The sequence below is a fragment of the Dendrobates tinctorius genome, unplaced genomic scaffold (genome assembly GCF_039654945.1).
Source record: "Dendrobates tinctorius isolate UK_male_01 unplaced genomic scaffold, ASM3965494v1 ptg000090l, whole genome shotgun sequence".
Taxonomy (NCBI): domain Eukaryota; kingdom Metazoa; phylum Chordata; class Amphibia; order Anura; family Dendrobatidae; genus Dendrobates; species Dendrobates tinctorius.
Window position 1 is genome coordinate 12752743 of NW_027361758.1, and position 18663 is coordinate 12771405.

General features: G+C 45.3%; 1 protein-coding gene across 15 annotated transcripts in view; it reads right to left on the bottom strand.

Moving 5' to 3' along the window:
- The window catches only part of NCOR2 (nuclear receptor corepressor 2), a 545344-nt gene that overhangs the window by 184346 nt on the left and 342335 nt on the right, over positions 1 to 18663 (bottom strand). The window lies entirely within an intron of this gene.

Consider the following 18663-nt stretch of genomic DNA (forward strand, 5'->3'; position numbering starts at 1 on the left):
ACGTCTATGTAGGAGCATTACCATAATTAACCTACATATGCTATAACAAAACAGCTACTGTCAAATCTGCGTAAAACACAATATCTGCTTATTTTTCAAAAAAAAAAAGAGTGGGCTCCCGCATAATTTTCATAACCAGCAGGTGGAAAGTCGATGGCTGATGTTATATTTCTGGTAAGGAGCCAATAGCCATAAAGGTTCCCAGGCTATTAATATCAGCTCACAGATGTTTTCTTAGCCTTTACAGGAGAACCCCAGAAATAAATTGACATGGGGTCCCCTATAAAATCAAACCAGCAAAAGCTAGGCAGACAGCTGCGGGCTGGTAATAATAGCCTGGGAAGGGGCCATGTATATTGGCACTCCCCCAGGCTAAAATCATTAGCTCTCAGCCGCCCCAGAAATGGCACATTTTATAGATGCACCAATTCTGGCACTTCTCGCTTTTCCCACTTGCCCTGTAGCGGTGGCAAATGGGGTTCATATTTGTGGGGTTTATGTCACCTTTCTATTGTCCAGTGACATCAAGCCCACAGGTTAGTAATGGAGAGGCGTCTATAAGACACCTATCCATTACTAATCCTATAGTTATACGGTAAATAAACACACAGCCAGAATAGTCGTAGTTACTCATCGGTTAACAGTATTTTTCGGAGTCCATGACAGCACCACCTGAGAGAGGGGATCTGCCCTTCAGGAACAGGAAATCCTACAGATACATAAGGGCGGCGCCTCTCCCACGCATCAGTTGGTTTACAGAGCACAAAGAGGACCACCAAGGTTAATAGCATAATTTATGTACAATACGCTACTCAAATATTTATTATCAGTTTATGTATAAGAGGAAGAACTGCACACCCATATTTAAACTAAAGGGAGGGAATATACGGGTGCTGTCATGGACTCCGAAAAATACCGTTAACTGGTGAGTAACTACGACTTTATTCGGTCGTCCATGACAGCACCACCTGAGAGAATTACAGAGAGTAATAATTACTTAGGGAGGGACTACAGCCTGCAGAACCCTTACAACCAAAGGTCTGAGGAAGAACCCAGGTCTAATCTATAATGGTTGTAAAAGGTGCTCGGAGAAGACCAAATAGCTGTCTTACATATTTGGTCGATCGAGACTTCCAATCTTTCTGCCCACGAGGTTGCCGTGGCCCTGGTGGAATCCGCCCTCAGCTTGCCAAGAGCCGATCTGCCCTTTGAGGTGTATGCTAACGAAATGGCCTCCCTAATTCACCTCGCTAGCAAGCTTTTTGAAGCCCTAAGGCCCTTCCTAGTGCCCTGATAGGAGATAAACAAGGCATTATCTTTTTTCCAGGGGTCGGTAACTGCCAGGTATATTAGGAGACATCTCCTAACATCTAGAGTGTGTAGTTTCCTTTCCTTTTCGCTCGTTGGGTTAGGGAGGAAGGATGGAAGGACTATCTCCTGTGTTCTATGGAAACTGGAGGCTACCTTAGGCAAGTATGCTGGATCGGGTGTTAGTATTACCCTGTCGTCCCCGAATTGTATGTAAGAAGAAGAGCCACTTTAAGAGACAGGTTTTTTGTGGAGGCTGATGAGATAGGTTCAAACGGGGACTCTATCATGGCTGTGAGGACTAGGTTTAGATCCCATGGCATAAATCTATAGGTCTGGACCTGCCTGTTGCCTTAATAAATCTATTGTTCCAATAGTTACTGGCGATGTTGCAGTTAAAAAGGGCCCCTAAGGCTGACACCTGTACTTTAAGGGTGCTGGTGGAAAGCCCCATGTCCAGACCTCTTTGTAAGAATTCTAGGATCTGCGCTATCGGTGCGGACTGCCCAGCTACTACCTCTGAACCCTGAAGGAATCTTTTCCAGATCCTAACGTAGATTTTGGTTGTAATTGGTTTTCTGCTCTTAAGCAGGGTGTTAATTAGGGCTGGGGAGAAACCTTTCTCCTTTAGTATTGCCCATTCAAAATCCACGCTGTCAGATGTAGGCCAGCCACCTGAGGATGCTAAACTGGGCCCTGGGATAGGAGATCTGGGATGTCTGGTAGGACCCATGGGTTGGACACTGACATGGTCCTGAGGCATGAGAACCATGCCCTCCTGGGAGAAAACGGGGCGATCACTATAATCTTCGCCTTGTCCTTCCTGACCTTCCTCATCGCCAAGGGTAGAAGAGACAGGGAAGGGAAGGCATATGCTAGCCTGAAGTCCCATTTTATCAGAAGAGCATCTACTGCCAGAGGCCCTTCTCTGGGATTTAGAGAGCAAAACTGAGACACCTTCCTGTTCTCCCTGGTGGCGAAGAGGTCCACTTCCGGCTGCCCCCATTTTTGTACGATCAGGTCGAAGATGGAGGTTTTCAAGGACCACTCCCCTTGTCTTAGAAGGTTGCGGCTTAGGAAGTCCACTGTGGTGTTTTCTCTTCCTTTTATGTGCAAAGCTGTTAAAGACAGAAGATGCTGCTCTGCCAATTGGAACAGCCTCTCTGCTACCTTCATCAGGGGTCTGTAACGCGTCCCACCTTGGTGACTGATGTAAGCCACGGTGACCTGATTGTCAGAGAATATTCGAACATGGTGACCCTGTAGATACACAAGAAGGTTTTTAACTGCCTCCTCTACGGCTGTTAGCTCTTTTAGGTTGGAGGACATTTCCATCTGATGGTAATCCCATAGGTCCTGGATTAAGACCTCCCCCATGTGGGCCCCCAACCAGTAGGGCTTGCGTCCGTGGTGACTACTCGGGTTACGTTATATTCCCAGGGCACCCCTCTGGCTAGACTGTTTTCCTCTAGCCACCAACCAAGGGATTTTATAGTATGTTGGGACAAAGTCAACTGGCCCTCTAGGTAACCCCCCAGGATTTTTTGATGAAGTAAAACCTCGCCCTGTAGAACCCTTGTATGGAACTGGGCCCACCGGACCGCGGGGATGCAGGACAAGAGAGAACCTAGGAGGGACATTGCTTTCCTAAGAGACATGGTGGGGTTATTGGAGGCGTTCAAGACCTGATGACGTAGGCAAACTAATTTTTCGGGTGGCAGACGACACTCCTGATTCTGCGAATCTAGGATTAGGCCTAGGAACTGCTGAACTTTCACGGGCTGTAGACGGGACTTCTTAACGTTTAGTAGCCACCCTAAACGTTCCAGAGCTGATTTTGCTTTTTGTAATTGGTCCCGACAATGGTCTGCTGTTTTGCCTACAATAAGGAGGTCATCCAGGTAGGGGATTACCAGGATATCTGCTTCGCGTAGATGGGCCATAACCTCCGCTATAACGTTAGTGATAACTCGGGAGGCGACCGCAATACCAAAGGGAAGGGCGACATATTGGAAATGCTGTACCGACCCCTCTAAATGAACCACAACTCTGAGGAAACATTGATGAGACGGCATGGATGGGTATATGGTTGTAGGCGTCCTTTAAATACAACACCACCATAAAGCAGTTTTCAAACAGTAACTTTATTGAGGAATTAATAGTTTCCATTTTAAATGGGCGAATGATCAGGAATTTATTGAGTGCCTTCAGGTTGATTATGGTCCTGTAAGAGCCGTCCGGCTTACGGACCAGGAATAGAGGGGAGTAGAAGCCTTTTCCCTTCTCTGCCTCTGGTACCTTTACCAGTACCTTTTCATAGTATAGGTCACGGATTTCGGTCTCTAGGGCAGCTTGTTCCGATAAGGTCACCCCGCTCAGGCCTTCCCTAAAACTGTTCCAGGGGTACAGGAAAATTCTAGCCTTAGACCTGAGGCTACCAACCCCAGGATCCAGTTACTGTTTGAAATCAGTGACCAGGCTTGGTAGAAGGCAGATAGTCTACCTCCCACCGGAGTCATTGGGGAGGCTTCTTGGTCTCACGGGATGCTTCCTGGCGTCCCCCTCCGAACATAAACCCGGTACCTTTCTTCTTATCTTCCCATCTGCCCTGGTCTCTGGATGACCTTCTACAGAAAAAACTCTTCCTGAAGGGACGTCTACAGGAAGGGGCTGGCAGGGTAGGGAATTTCTTTTTATCGTCCGCGGCTTTCTCCAGAAGTTCATCTAGAACTGGACCGAAGAGATATTCTCCTTCACACGGGATGAAGCAAAGCCGGAATTTGGCTGGGTATCTCCAGGCCAGCACTTCAGCCATATAGCCCTTCAGGCTGCATTCGATAGACATGCGGCTTTGGCCGCCATCCTCGCAGAATCTGCCGAAGCGTCGGCAAAAAAGGCTGCAGCATTCTGGATGGTAGGCAGGGTCTTCAAGATGTATTCTCTCGAGGCTCTGACCTCTAACTGTGACTCAAGCTGGTCAAGCCAGACCATCATAGATCTGGCTGTGCAGGTAGCCGCTACTCAGGGCGCCAACTGACACTTCCCATGTCCCTTTCAGGTAGGAGCCTGCCTTTTTATCCAGCGGATCTTTCAAGGAAGCCATGTCGTCAAAGGGAATAGCAGATTTTTTGGAAGCTTTAGCCAGTGCTGCGTCCAATTTCGGGGCTTTATCCCATTGTTCACCAAGGGGTCCTCAAAGGGATATCGCTGTTTAAAGGCCGGTGGTAGGGAGCCCTTTCTTTCTGGTTTCTTCCATTCCCTATTGATCAGGTTTTGGACCTTGTCGTTCAATGGGAACGATTTACGTTTTCTGGGGCCTAAGCCGTCGAACATCAGGACCTGCGCTTACCGTTCTGGTCTTGCGTCGGTTACCCCCATGGTGGTCCTAACTGCCTTGACCAACTTATCCACCTGTTCTAGACTCAAGCAGAAACGACTGGAGTCCTCCTCTGAAGAGGACGCAGAGGAAGAGTTCGAGGGCTCTGAGGAATCTTCATTTCCTCTAGGGCCAGCTGGAGTCCGACCCTGAGAAACTTGCTCTCTTTCTTTTCTTAGATGATTCCCCTTGGGATACGGACTTTAGAGCTTTAACTTCCGTCCTGATAATTTCCCTTAGACTCGTAGTGAAGTCAGGGGTTTCTTCCGCCACCATCTGCCGTATACATGACTGACACAGTTTTTTAGGGTAGGCGTCTGGCAAGGGACAATTGCAAAGGGCGCACTCCCTGTTTTTCGCTTTATCAGTGCTCTTCTTCCCCTATAGGAGAAAAAAATATAAGGGGAACACTGCATCAGGGCACATTCACGAAGATCTCTTACCCTGAGCAGGAGGCGTAGGTACCGGATCACGGGGGGGGCGAGCTGGATCCTTTGGCCTGGAGGAAATTCTGTGGCTGGATTGTCCAGTTCATTTTTTCTGCTGGGAGCTTGTCTGGGACCTCTCTGAGGTACGTTCCTGCTTTCGGTCCAGCTGGGCCACGGGAGCTTCTGGCTCATCTATTGCTGCAAATGGGCCAAAGCAGCCCAGCAGCGATTCTGTGGCCTTTTATCCTCCCCCCTGGAAATCTGGGTCAGCAGGTGTCATGGCCAGGGGCTTTGCTTCCCCCCACCCCCTCCCGAGACGTCCATGGTCTCCGCCCCCTGTGCCTCACCCCCCCCCCCCCCGCAGCCCCTGCCGCAATGCTGGAGCCCACGCCACCGCGACCGGCGACGCACAGAGGAGAAAAGCCGGCCGGCATCTGACTTCCGGCTCCATGCCCGCCACCATGCCACAACAGCAGGCCCCAGACCGCGACCCGGACCGCACCAGGAGGGCCAGGATTCGGGGTCCGGGAGGAAACTTCTACATACCTGCCGGCGCCGGCCCTGGAGACGGGCATCCTCCGGACCCCGCTCCCACCTGCTCCGCACACCGTCGTGGAGCCCTGCACGGGCCCACTGTGGCGCATCCAGGGGACCCCGCAGTGACCGAGGTAGGAGACACCCTCCCCCCGCTACCTGAGTCGGACAGCCGGCCTGGAGATTCCTCGTCCATGATGGTAAGATCTGTGCGGAATCCTGTCCTCCAGGAACAGAAAACCAACTGATGCGTGGGAGAGGTGCCGCTCTTATGCATCTGTATGATTTCCTGTTCCTGAAGGGCGGATCCCCTCTCTCAGATGGTGCTGTCCTGGACGACTGAATAAAAAGTCCTTTATTTGAAATAATCAGACAGACTTCTTTATTGAATCTAAGTTAACTATACTTACTGAACGCCTAATCTCCGATGCCCTTGTTTCCTGCAAACAATCAAAAAATAATAAACCAAGAGAGAAAACTATCTTGTCTGACAATGTCCATTTAATACCAAGTGTCCCACGGCGATCTCAACTGTAGAATAGTCACATCGGGAGATGTGACTGCTCTACCCGGCCTCCAACAATATACTGACAGGAGGTAATTGCTCCCGCAGTGTGTATCACTGCACTGCAGTGAGAGTTCAACGGAGTTCATCAGCTCCGGTGCTCTCACTTATAGCACTTCCGCTGTGTGAGAACTTTCAACTGTGTGAGAGCACCAGATCAGCTGATGTACTCCGGTGAACTCTCACAGCGGCTCGGTGATACACTGCTGGAGTGATTACATCCTGTCAGTGTTTTGCCAAAGGCCGGGTGACATCAACACTCAGTATTAAATGGACTACGGCAGAAAGGGAGTATATGTTGGTTTATTATTTTTGATTGCTTGCAGGAGACATTGGCGTTGGGGATTAGGCATTCGGTGAGTATGTACAGTTGTGGCCAAAAGTATTGACACCCCTGCAATTTTGTCAGATAATACTCAGTTTCTTCCTGAAAATGATTGCAATGGTATTATCTTCATTTAATGTGTCTTAAATGAAAAAACACAAAAAGAATTGTCCTAAAGCCAAATTGGATATAATTCCACACCAAACATAAAAAAAAGAGAGTGGACAAAAGTATTGGCGCTGTTCAAAAAAATCATGTGATGCTTCTCTAATTTGTGTAATTAACAGCACCTGTAACTTACCTGTGGCACCTAACAGGTGTTGGCAATAACCAAATCACACTTGCAGCCAGTTGACTCAACCTCTTTCCTGTGTCCTTGTGTGTACCACATTGAGCATGGAGAAAAGAAAGAAGACCAAAGAACTGTCTGAAGACTTGAGAAACCAAATTGTGAGAAAGCATGAGCAATCTCAAGGCTACAAGTCCATCTCCAAAGACCTGAATGTTCCTGTGTCTACCGTGCGCAGTGTCATCAAGAAGTTTAAAGCCCATGGCCCTGTGGCTAACCTCCCTAGATGTGGACGGAAAAGAAAAATTGACAAGAGATTTCAACGCAAGATTGTGCGGATGTTGGATAAAGAACCTCGACTAACATCCAAACAAGTTCAAGCTGCCCTGCAGTCCGAGGGTACAACAGTGACAACCCGTACTATCCGTCGGCGTCTGAATGAAAAGGGACTGTATGGTAGGAGACCCAGGAAGACCCCACTTCTCACCCCGAGACATAAAAAAGCCAGGCAGGAGTTTGCCAAAACTTACCTGAAAAAGCCTAAAACGTTTTGGAAGAATGTTCTCTGGTCAGATGAGACAAAAGTAGAGCTTTTTGGGCAAAGGCATCAACATAGCATTTACAGGAGAAAAAAGGAGGCATTCAAAGAAAAAAACACAGTCCCTACAGTCAAACATGGCGGAGGTTCCCTGATGTTTTGGGGTTGCTTTGCTGCCTCTGGCACTGGACTGCTTGACCGTGTGCATGGCATTATGAAGTCTGAAGACTACCAACAAATTTTGCAGCATAATGTAGGGCCCAGTGTGAGAAAGCTTGGTCTCCCTCAGAGGTCATGGGTCTTCCAGCAGGACAATGACCCAAAACACACTTCAAAAAGCACTAGAAAATGGTTTGAGAGAAAGCACTGGAGACTTCTAAGGTGGCCAGCAATGAGTCCAGACTTGAATCCTATAGAACACCTGTGGAGAGATCTAAATAAGGCAGTTTGGAGAAGGCACCCTTCTAATATCAGGGACCTGGAGCAGTTTGCGAAAGAAGAATGGTCTAAAATTCCAGCAGAGCATTGTAAGAAACTCATTGATGGTTACCGGAAGCGGTTGGTCGCAGTTATTTTGGCTAAATGTTGTGCAACCAAGTATTAGGCTGAGGGTGCCAATACTTTTGTCTGGCCCATTTTTGGAGTTTTGTGTGAAGTGATCAATGTTTTGCTTTTTGCTTCATTTTCTTTTGTGTTTTTTAATTTAAGACAAATTAAATGAAGATAATAATACCCAAGAATTTGTGTTTGCAATCATTTTCAGGAAGAAACTGAGTATTATCTGAAAAAATTGCAGGGGTGACAATACTTTTGGCCACAACTGTATATTGTATGTGAATATTTATGGAATTATGTAAATGTTTTGATTTTTTTTTTTTTTTTGCAATTTAACACAGGCACCGAATGATGAGACTCTTCTCCCATCATCGGCTCATGCTGTCTCTGTTATATGTGACAGCGGACATAGCCAGACGGGAGTAGTAGTCCCATCAGACAACGCCTAAGTACAATCACTATGGCCTGTTCGTCGCATGGGTACACACACACAGACCTATACAGACCGATACAGACAAGCACGTATTCTCCGCTCGCACATATTCTCCACCCACACACTCTTCCTCCTTCTGATATCATTTCCTTTGACAATTCTGCAGCGTTTTTGGCAGCAAATCTGAAGCAAATACACAAACCTTTTTACACCTGCGCTTTTGCTGCAGATTTGACTTTCTCAATTGAAGACAATGAGTCAAAAACGCTGCAAAAACACAAAAAGAATTGACATGCTGCAGAAAATAAAACACTGTAAATACAGACAGAAATTTCAGGATCTTGTGCACAACACTTCAGGTTTGTCATTGCATTACCTTGCTTTAGTATTCCATTGCGTTTCTGGAGCATTTCCGCGCATAAAATAACCATCACGAAAACGCATCGTGTGCACAATGTTAGGAACGGCGGAACGCACTAAAAAAATAAATGATAAAGTGCGTTCGCCGCTCGGGGTCCACCGTGCAGTAGATGTTACACCGCTGCTAGGTAATGACAGACGAGCAATATGGCAGTATAATGCGCACGGGTTATACTTCACCCGAAGTGCGCAAAGCGGGCTCTGTTCACACACGGAGGCGCCGCAACATAAACATACAAAAACGCTGAGCCTGTTAGTGTCACAGACCACAGGGAAATGCACACACAGTATCTGGTCACAGGAACAGGACCCAAGGCAGAGGAGCTGCGTCCGTCTACACCTACCGTGTGTATGCGGCGTCGCTACTGCAGACGCCAAGGAGGACTGCAACTTCAGCACGGCGTAGGGCACGGCCGCTGGTCGACAAAGCTAGGAGGCAGGCACAATGTCGGACGCTAGAGTAGAGGTGCGGAGTGCACAGTAGGCTAAGGCTTGCCACTGACTGGCGCTGACTGCTGCACCAATTCCCTATCCACATGCGTAATATCAGAGGGAAGGGGTTTCAAATGAGTCAGTCACCAGAGTCATACATCCGTCACCATTCACACATTTAGCTTGGAAAGTCTATACTAGCACATGGCTGAACGGTCATGCGTGCTTTTAATAGCCGTGCGGGACCTTCCAGATCTCTGAGATGGACCAATGAGATCTGGAGCAGGACCTGGGCACATGACTCCCGATCTCCAATTGGAGATCGCCTCGTGAGTATGCCCAGTAGGAGCACAGAGGAACTTAGTCTCTGGAGCGGTATGCTGCAAAGTAATCTTCTCTGCAGTAGATAGACAGCAGGAGACCTCAGGATGTGAGGCTCTGGATTCCTGCAGAGCAGACGCCTAACTCACATAACCTTACAGGATTGAGAACATTATTACAGGACAGGGGAACCTATATGATAAAAGCCATTAAAAATAAAAGAAAATGCCAAAAATGTTTATTAAAAAAACATGGATTTTTGTGAGTACTCACCGTAAAATCCTTTCCTCCGAGACGCTCATTGGGGGACACAGGTACTGTGGGTGTATGCTACCGCCATCTGGAGGCTAACACTAGGCAAACAACACAAGGTTAGCTCCTCCCCCGCCGTATACACCCTCGCCCTGATTGCGGGCGGAAGCCAGTTTAGTGCAAAAGCAGTAGGAGAACAATAACAATCAGATTTAATGCAGAAAACAATATGTCTGGCAAGGAAAAACCACCCTGACATTCACAAAAGGAATACACATTAATTAAATAAACAAGAGTCAACTTGGCTAACAGGGTGGGTGCTGTGTCACCCAATGAACGTCTGGGAGAAAAGGATTTTATGGTGAGTACTCACAAAAATCCATGTTTCTCCTTCGTCTCATTGGGGGACACAGGTACTGTGTGACGTCCTAAAGCAGTCTCTGGGTGGGAGATTGACTCACTGATCCAAGCAACATGCACCTCTTGTTTAAAGGTGCTCCACCGCTGCTTGGAGAATCCTTCTACCCAGGCTTGCATCCGCCGAAGCCTGAGTATTGACATTGTAATGTTTAGTAAACGTGTGCAGGCTGGACCAGGTTGCTGCTTTGCATACCTGTTCCGCTGAAGCCTGATGCCGAAGCGCCCAAGAGGCGCCCACTGTCCGAGTAGAATGTGCTTTGATCCCTGATGGAACCGGCGCACCTCTGATGCGATAGGCCTCCTGAATTGTTAAACGGATCCATCTGGTTATGGTCGATCTTGAGACAGCGAGTCCCCTCCTGCGCCCTTCAGGGAGCACGAACATCGTATCTGTCTGGCGAAAAGGTGCCGTCCGCGACATGGAGAGTGCTCTCACCAGGTCCAGCGCGTGAAGAGCCTTTTCTACACGATGCACTGATGCCGGACAGAACGAGGACAAGACGATATCCTCATTAATGTGGAATGAGGACACGACTTTCGGCAGAAAGGGGGGAGCTGGTCTAAACACCACTTTATCCTTGTGGAAAATGAGAAAAGGAGCTCGGCAAGACAGCGCTGCCAACTCTGAAACTCGCCTAACGGAGGTAATGGCTACCAAAAATACCACCTTCCAAGAGAGGAACGATAAGGAAATATCCTGTAGCGGCTCATAAGGCGCTTACTGCAGAACACTGAGAACCAGGTTAAGGTCCCAGGTGTCCATCGGCGCCTTATAGGGAGGTACTACATGAGAGACTCCCTGGATGAAAGTCTTTACCTGCTTATTAGTAGCAATCTTTCGCTGGAAAAGGACGGACAACGCCGATATCTGTCTCCTAAGGGAGCTCGGGGCCAGCCCTGAGTCTAGGCCTGATTGAAGAAACACCAAGATGTTGGGAATAAAGAATGTCAGGGGCGAACGACCCCGCTCTCTGCACCAAGTGAAGAAAACTTTCCAGGTGTGGTGGTAGATTTTCGCCGAGGTCGGTTTCCTGGCGCTAACCATTGTAGCGACCAGCTCACGCTCAAACCCTGCTTGAGTTAGAATCCAAGATTCAACGGCCATGCCGTCAAACACAGGGCCCCTGAATTCGGGTAGAAGATCGGGCCCTAGTGCAGTAGATCTGGGCGCTCTGGCAGTCGCCATGGGACGTCGGTGAGCAGCCGAACAAGATCTGCAGTAAGGTTGTTCAACCTCTCAAGCCTCTTCTCAATTAGAAAAAAAAAAAGAAAATAAAACCTTTTGCAACTACAATGCAGTGAGACTTTCTGGACAGCGTTCATTCTGATTCTGAAAATACAGTGGAGAAAAAAAATATTTAGTCAACCACCAATTGTTCTCCCACTTAAAAAGATGATACAGGCCTGTAATTGACATCATAGGTAGACCATAACTATGAGAGTCAAAATGAGAAAACAGAAAATCACCTTGTCTGATTTGGCAAGATTTAGTTTGCAAATTATGGTGGAAATAAGTATTTGGTCATTAACAAAAGTTCATCTCAATATTTTGTTATATATCCTTTGCTGGCAATGACAGAGGTCAAACATTTTCTGTAAGTCTTGGCACACACTGTTGGTTGTATGTTGACCCATTCCTCCATGCAGATCTCCTCTAGAGCTGTGATGTTTTGGGCCTGTCGCTGGGCAACACGGACTTTTAAATCTCTCCAAAGGTTTTCTATGAAATTGAGATCTGGAGACTGGCTAGGCCACTCCTTCCTTACCCTGGCAGTGTGCTTGGGATCATTATCATGCTGAAAGACCCATCCACGTTTCATCTTCAATGCCCTTGCTGATGGAAAGAGGTTTGCACTCAAAATCTCATGATACATGCCACCCCCATGCTTCACAGTAGGTATGGTGTTCTTTGGATGCAACTCAGCATTCTGTCCACTCCAAACACGACGAGTTTTGTTTCTACCTAACAGTTCTACATTGGCTTCCCCAGACCATATTGCATTCTCTCAAAATTCTTCTGGACAATCCAAGCGCTCTCTAGCAAATGTCAGATGGGCCCGGACATGTACTGGTTTAAGCAGGGGGATACGTCTGGCTCTGCAGGATCTGAGTCCCTGGCGGCATAGTGTGTTACTGATGGTAGCCTTTGTAACGGTGGTCCCAGCTCTACGTAGGTCATTCACAAGGTCCCACCGTGTGGTTATGGGATTTTTCTCACTGTTCTTGTGATCATTTTGACCCCAGGGGGTGAGATCTTGCGTGAAGCCCCAGTTCGAGAGAGAGGTTATCAGTGGTCTTGCATGTCTTCCATTTTCTTATTATTGCTCCCACAGTTGATTTCATCACACCAAGCTGCTTGCCTATTGCAGATTCAGTCTTCCCAGCTTGGTGCAGCACTACAATTTTCTTTCTGGTGTCTTTCGACAGCTCTTTGGTCTTCACCAAAGTGGAGTTTGGAGTGTGACTGCTTGAGGTTGTGGACAGGTGTCTTTTAAACTGATAAGTTCAAACAGGTGCCATTACTACAGGTAATGAGGGGAGGACAGAGGAACCTCTTAAAGAAGAAGTTACAGGTCTGTGAGAGCCAGAAATCTTGCATGTTTTTAGGTGACCAAATACTTATTTTCCACCATAATTTGCAAAATAAATCTTGCCAAATCAGACAAGGTGATTTTCTGGATTTATTTTCTCATTTTGATTCTCATAGTTGTGGTCTACCTATGATGTCAATTACAGGCCTCTCTCATTTTTTTAAGTGAGAGAACTTGCACAATTGATGGCTGACTAAATACTTTTTTTCCCACTGTATATTTAGTTTCTCGTGTTGTAATTAAATTGTAAGTCTGAGAATAGATTGATAGAGAAGCTGTTGATTTTCAGGAAGGAAGTAGGGCAACCATATAAGAGGAACTTAAGGTAGAGATGAAGCCATTCTGTGCACACAAATTGTGAACAAAGAAGAAGTACTATTAAAGGGTATGTGTTATCAGTAATGTAGCTATTGGATGTTTAAACACAATATAAATATATATGTATTGTAATATCGACGCTCCCATCACATACATTGCACTCCTTCTGCAATTAGAGACAAAAAATTATTTTTACACCTCAGGTAAAGCTGAAGTTAGACACTGCGACGTATTGCAATTGAAAAAACTCTCCGAGTAAGAAGTTGTTCCTACCTAAAGATGTAATAATCCAAAGTCACAAGTAGTGTGTCCAGTGGATCTGGCCATTTTCACACAGGATTAGTGACATCTTTTTGTTTCATGGACCTTTCTGGGGTGAGTGATGTCACATTGCCCAGAGAAGGTTGCTCAGAAGCAAAATCAGTTGACCGCAACACTACCGGCCGGAGCAACGCAGGTAAACTGGGGCTCATTTACCATCACAGACGTCGCAGAACTGTTGCACAGAAGTAAAAAGCTACAACTCAGACGATCCAAGGATGAGCTTGACTTCTTACCTAATAAACGCTGGACATTTTGACCAGTAACAGATCCAGTGGACAAGATACTTGTGACTTTGGACTGCCGCATCTTTAGATAGGAACAACTTACTACTTACATGGAAAGTTTTGTCAATTCCACTACAGTGCAGTTTGCAACTTTGATTTTTACAATATAAAATATGGTTTTAAGAATTTTTGATAATGTTTTTGTTTACATTTTCCATGTCACTATCCATTAAAAAAAGGAAAACTTGCATCATAATAAGGGGACACTTCCTGCAGACATTACTTTTCAGCATTCACTTCATCATCATCATCATAGGCAGGATGACAAGAACAGGGATATTCCATACACAGATAGCAAAGTGACATTATTCACAATAGTTGATGGTCACAGCTCACCTCAAACCTCCCTGCACAATGACCTCTGCATAGGTTGCAGAGCATGACCACAATTTTCTTCTATAAATGTAAATAAACAACTCCATTCTATTGTTTTCTATGGGCTAAAGCAGAATTCTAAATTATTCTAACATATTTCTGAGCAGTTCAGTCAAGTAAGACCACCTCCACAATTATATATATATATATATATATATAGAGTAAAATAAAAAGAGAAAGAGACAATCACTCAGGGTATGTGCAGACAATTGGGAATTGTCAGCGCTTTGGAAGCAGCACATGTCCACTGCGTCCAAAACGCTGCCATCTATTGAACGCAGGTGATTCCACATGTGATCACAGAGTCCAATATATTGCACGGGTGAAATTTCTCTATCGGAGGCTTGCGTCTCCTCAAGATAAATAGACATGCTGCGGTCTGGAAAGACGCGTCGCATGTCCATCTCCACGGGTGTTTCTGGATGCATAGTGGGCATGGGATTTCTAGAAATCCCATCCACCATGCTGTAACATCTGGAAGCTGCAGAAGTATGCAGCGTCTAGTGATGAGCGAGTATGCTCGTTACTCGAGTTTTCCAAGCACGGGTGTTCTCCCAGTATATTGGACGTGCTCACAGATTAGGTTTATGTCTCCGCAGATGCATGATTTGCGGATGCTAGACAGCCTGAATATATGCAGGGTTTGCCTGTTTGTTATGGAATCCCCAAGATACTCAGAGACACCCGAGTATGCTCGAAAACTTGAGTAACGAGCACACTCGCTCATCATTAGCAGCATCCAACCCGCAGAACTTACTGATCGCGTGCACAAACCCAAACAGGTTTACATTTTTTACACATGGAAAAATCTGACCAATCAATTTTGGTAATTCTTCATGAAAATTTTATGTAGAACAATACATTAAAAAAAAAAAAAAAAAAAAGAAAGAACATAGCATTGACGGACTGCATTAACGCTACTCACATACCACAATCGCGCTATGACCTCCCATTAGCGCAGGTGCTCCAGTCCTTTAAGCCTATTTATTGTACATGGGTAAAGCTGCTCTTGGTACTACGTTTACATTTATTTGCTCAGTTTTCACCTTAAGCGTTCCGGGTTATGCAGTTTTTCCTAGCCACCTATATTTGATATGCAATATAGAGGTGTGAGCAAACACTCATGATATATTTAATCAATTTTCTATTTCTTGTATGGGCATAGTATGTTTCTGATAGGCACTATTTATCAGCCTTATTATGGTATGCTGTTTATATGGGCATAGGGGTTTTTGTATAAATCACTTACATTGTGGGGTTTTGCTTCGGTGGTTGGCCCTATTATGAGCCTATTGATTGTTGAAGGTATGTCACATGTGTGACTATTTTTAATGTTTTTATATGTTTGTGCTGGTCTTTCTGTGTCAAATAAAATGGATTTATTTTATGCTATTTCCTGCCTCAGGTTATCCCCTCTTTGTAGCCTATTCCTTCTCTCTTTTGTTATATTGTCACTTTGCTTGTATAGGCCGAGGTTGGATCCCTCTAGAGTTTTCTGTAGTGCCCCCATTTTTTATATTGTCAGCAGTAGCGGACCCTCGGACGCTGCAGATCGCGTCCGAGGGTCCGTCACAGCATGACGGCACCTTGCTAATGCATGTCAATTTTGACACGAGTTAGCAATGCACCGCGTTATGGCAGTCTATGGCAGCGTTAACGGGCGCGTTACATCGCGTTATGCCTCAGTGTAAGGCCTCTTTCACACTTCAGTTTTTTACAATCAGTCACAATCCGCCAGGTTTTGAAAAAAACGGATCCTCAATTTTCTTTTGAGGATCCGTTTTTTTTCCCCATTGACTTCCATTATTGGCGGATTGTGACGGATTGCCGTCCGTTGCATCCGTTTTTTTTTGCGGATCCGCCAAAAGTTGCTGTCCGTCACCATCCTCAAAGATTTCAAAACGGAGCTTGCAACGTTTTTTTCTCTTGCGGATCCTCCAGACACTGATTTAACCTGAAATTCTTTCTGGGTGCCTGACAAAAAAAAAATTCTCTCTCTCTCTCTCTCTCTAGGCTGCGATTCCTTTAAAATTCTTCATTTGTCGGATCCGTCAAAAAAACGGACAGGTGGCATCCGTTGTCATCAGTACTAAAACGGATCCGCCATCCGTCCTTTTGGCGGATTTGGACTGATGCAAAAAACTGAAGTGTGAAAGAGGCCTAACGCAGTCCATCTAACGGACTGCCATGATGCAATCTGAACCCAGCCTAAGGAGGACACTGTATGGTGGTGCCATCAAGCTAAGAGTGAAGATCTACCCAAAAGCTGTTACTTGAAAAATGATGTATGTTTCACGAGTGTAGGTGACACTTGCGTCAAAGAATCATGGCCTCAAAATTTCAGATAAATATATCGGTAAAAATTACTATCAGAGAAAATTCACATCTACATTACGGAATTTGGTCTTCTCTGGCCGTGATGTAGCAATGCAAATATCCGGAAAAAAATTCTTATGATCAGTCAGACACATTTTATAATTTATTTTGTCAAGAAAACAAAACAAGAAAATAAAATAATATTACAGGAAACACTTCAAAAGGAAACATGTCCTCAGATTCCCTCTAAGCTATGGATAGCATGAATCATACACTGGTTATACGATTGCATCCATGTATATTTTAATCTGAAACGTTGTGACATTTCAAACAAAACATATTTTGAAAAGGCGACTGATTGGTCTGAGATGGGTCACTACTGCAGTTCTCTGAAAGGTCTCCCCATGTGTGTGTATAGAGAGGCCTGTCAATCAAAAGAAAAACCTGCTGGGATCCTCATCAGACATTTCAGTTGAGAAACATAATCCCTGCCCCCCCCCCATCATGCCAGCTTTGCAAGGCAAGTTTTCTCTGAAACGCTGCGGCATAAACTTAACTGGCTGCAATCATGTTGCCAATGTCTGAGTCACGCTGCCTGCGGCTCGGGCAGTATGGATCAGGTGACAAGTTACCTTTCATGTGTCCATAGTGACCAAGAGAGTTAAAAATATAAGCAAAGGGTCCCACAGCAAAATGTGGAATAACACCCAATTCCAAGATGACAACCTTTAACACCAATTGAGATAAAAAAAACATTAGAGAATAAAATAAAAATATTCTTCTATCAGTACCCCAGACCATGACGGGTTAATGCACAAACTGATGTGACAGCAAATATATAATACACATGATGAAGTCATAGTAAAAAGACAACCCATTAAACAATTTTACAGACCCGTTAACATAGTAATAGAGAGCGCATAGTAGGAAATGCACATAGCCATGTCATATAAAAAGACATGATGTATTCAGTGATGCCACGAGAATACTGCACAATAAAGGAGTAATAGACAAAGTGATATCACAATAGTAGGAAAACGCACATTGCTCTCACAGCACAAGGATAATGTAAGTGATGGCAGAACATAATGCACACAGTAAAGTCACAGCTTAATCATAAAGTTCAGTTATGTAACGGCACAGAAATAATGCAAACAATGATGTCACAGCCCAGTCAGTCGTAAGGTTCACAGTTATGTAACAGCCCAGAATTAATATACACTGTGATGCAGGCTTGGACTGGCCAACAGGAGAACAGGAGAATCCTCCGGTGGGCCCCTGTGACAGAGTGGGCCACGACCCTCTTATATGAGCAGTACTTTGACTTTGAACTGGCTAGATTGCTAAATGAATAACATGCTGTCTTTTAAGTATATTGTTCCTTGTTATGTAAATTTGTGATAGTGGATAATGTCAAATTTGCATGTAGCTGAAAAGTGGAGTTGGTTACTGGTGGGTCCTTGGCTTTCCAGTCCAACACTTCTGTGATGTCACATGGATAACCCTCAGTAAAATCACGGCATAGAAATAATGCACAAAGTGATGCTATGATGAAGGTATAATGTATGCAAACTGTCTCTTCAGAGAGGAAGAGTTCTAGAACTCGAGTGCCACCTATTGGAAGTAGCAATGATTAAAGTCAATATCAACCCACATGACTTAGGACAAAAATCCAAACCAGAATCTCAGTTTGCAGACCCGGTGTTTCAGGGTGTTGCCCCTCATCAGTGCAAAGTATGAGATCTGGTTTGGCTGGGTGAGAGTCTTCTGACTGGGATGCAAGGGGTAAGGTTTCTCCTTGTGGAGAGTGACATGCCAAACCTGGCATGCCAATGTGAGGATGCTTATTTTAAGCCTTGCAATGCTCCTCGAGGAATGACATCACTGGTTATTAACAAGGTCCTTTATACGGTCTGTTATCTTCATTTTATTGTTCATGCCCTCTTCCATCATTTATAATCATTACTAACTGAAGAACACTCTGAATAAAGCTGTGCCCCGTTCCATCTTCACGTTTACAATGTTTGCAGACGCTTCTATCTAGTTTTTGCTTTGCAGCCACAGCAGTGAAAGTTGCATTTAGGAGGTTGGAGAATATTTTTCTATTAGTACAGTTATAGATCTTATTCTCTACACACAGAATTCATTTTCATAATTCTGAAAACAGAGCGGGTGAAATATGGATCACAATCCCAGTTGTGTAAATGCATCTTTTATATGTTTGTAGCCAAAAGTGACTCTAGTAGCATTTTATAGCAA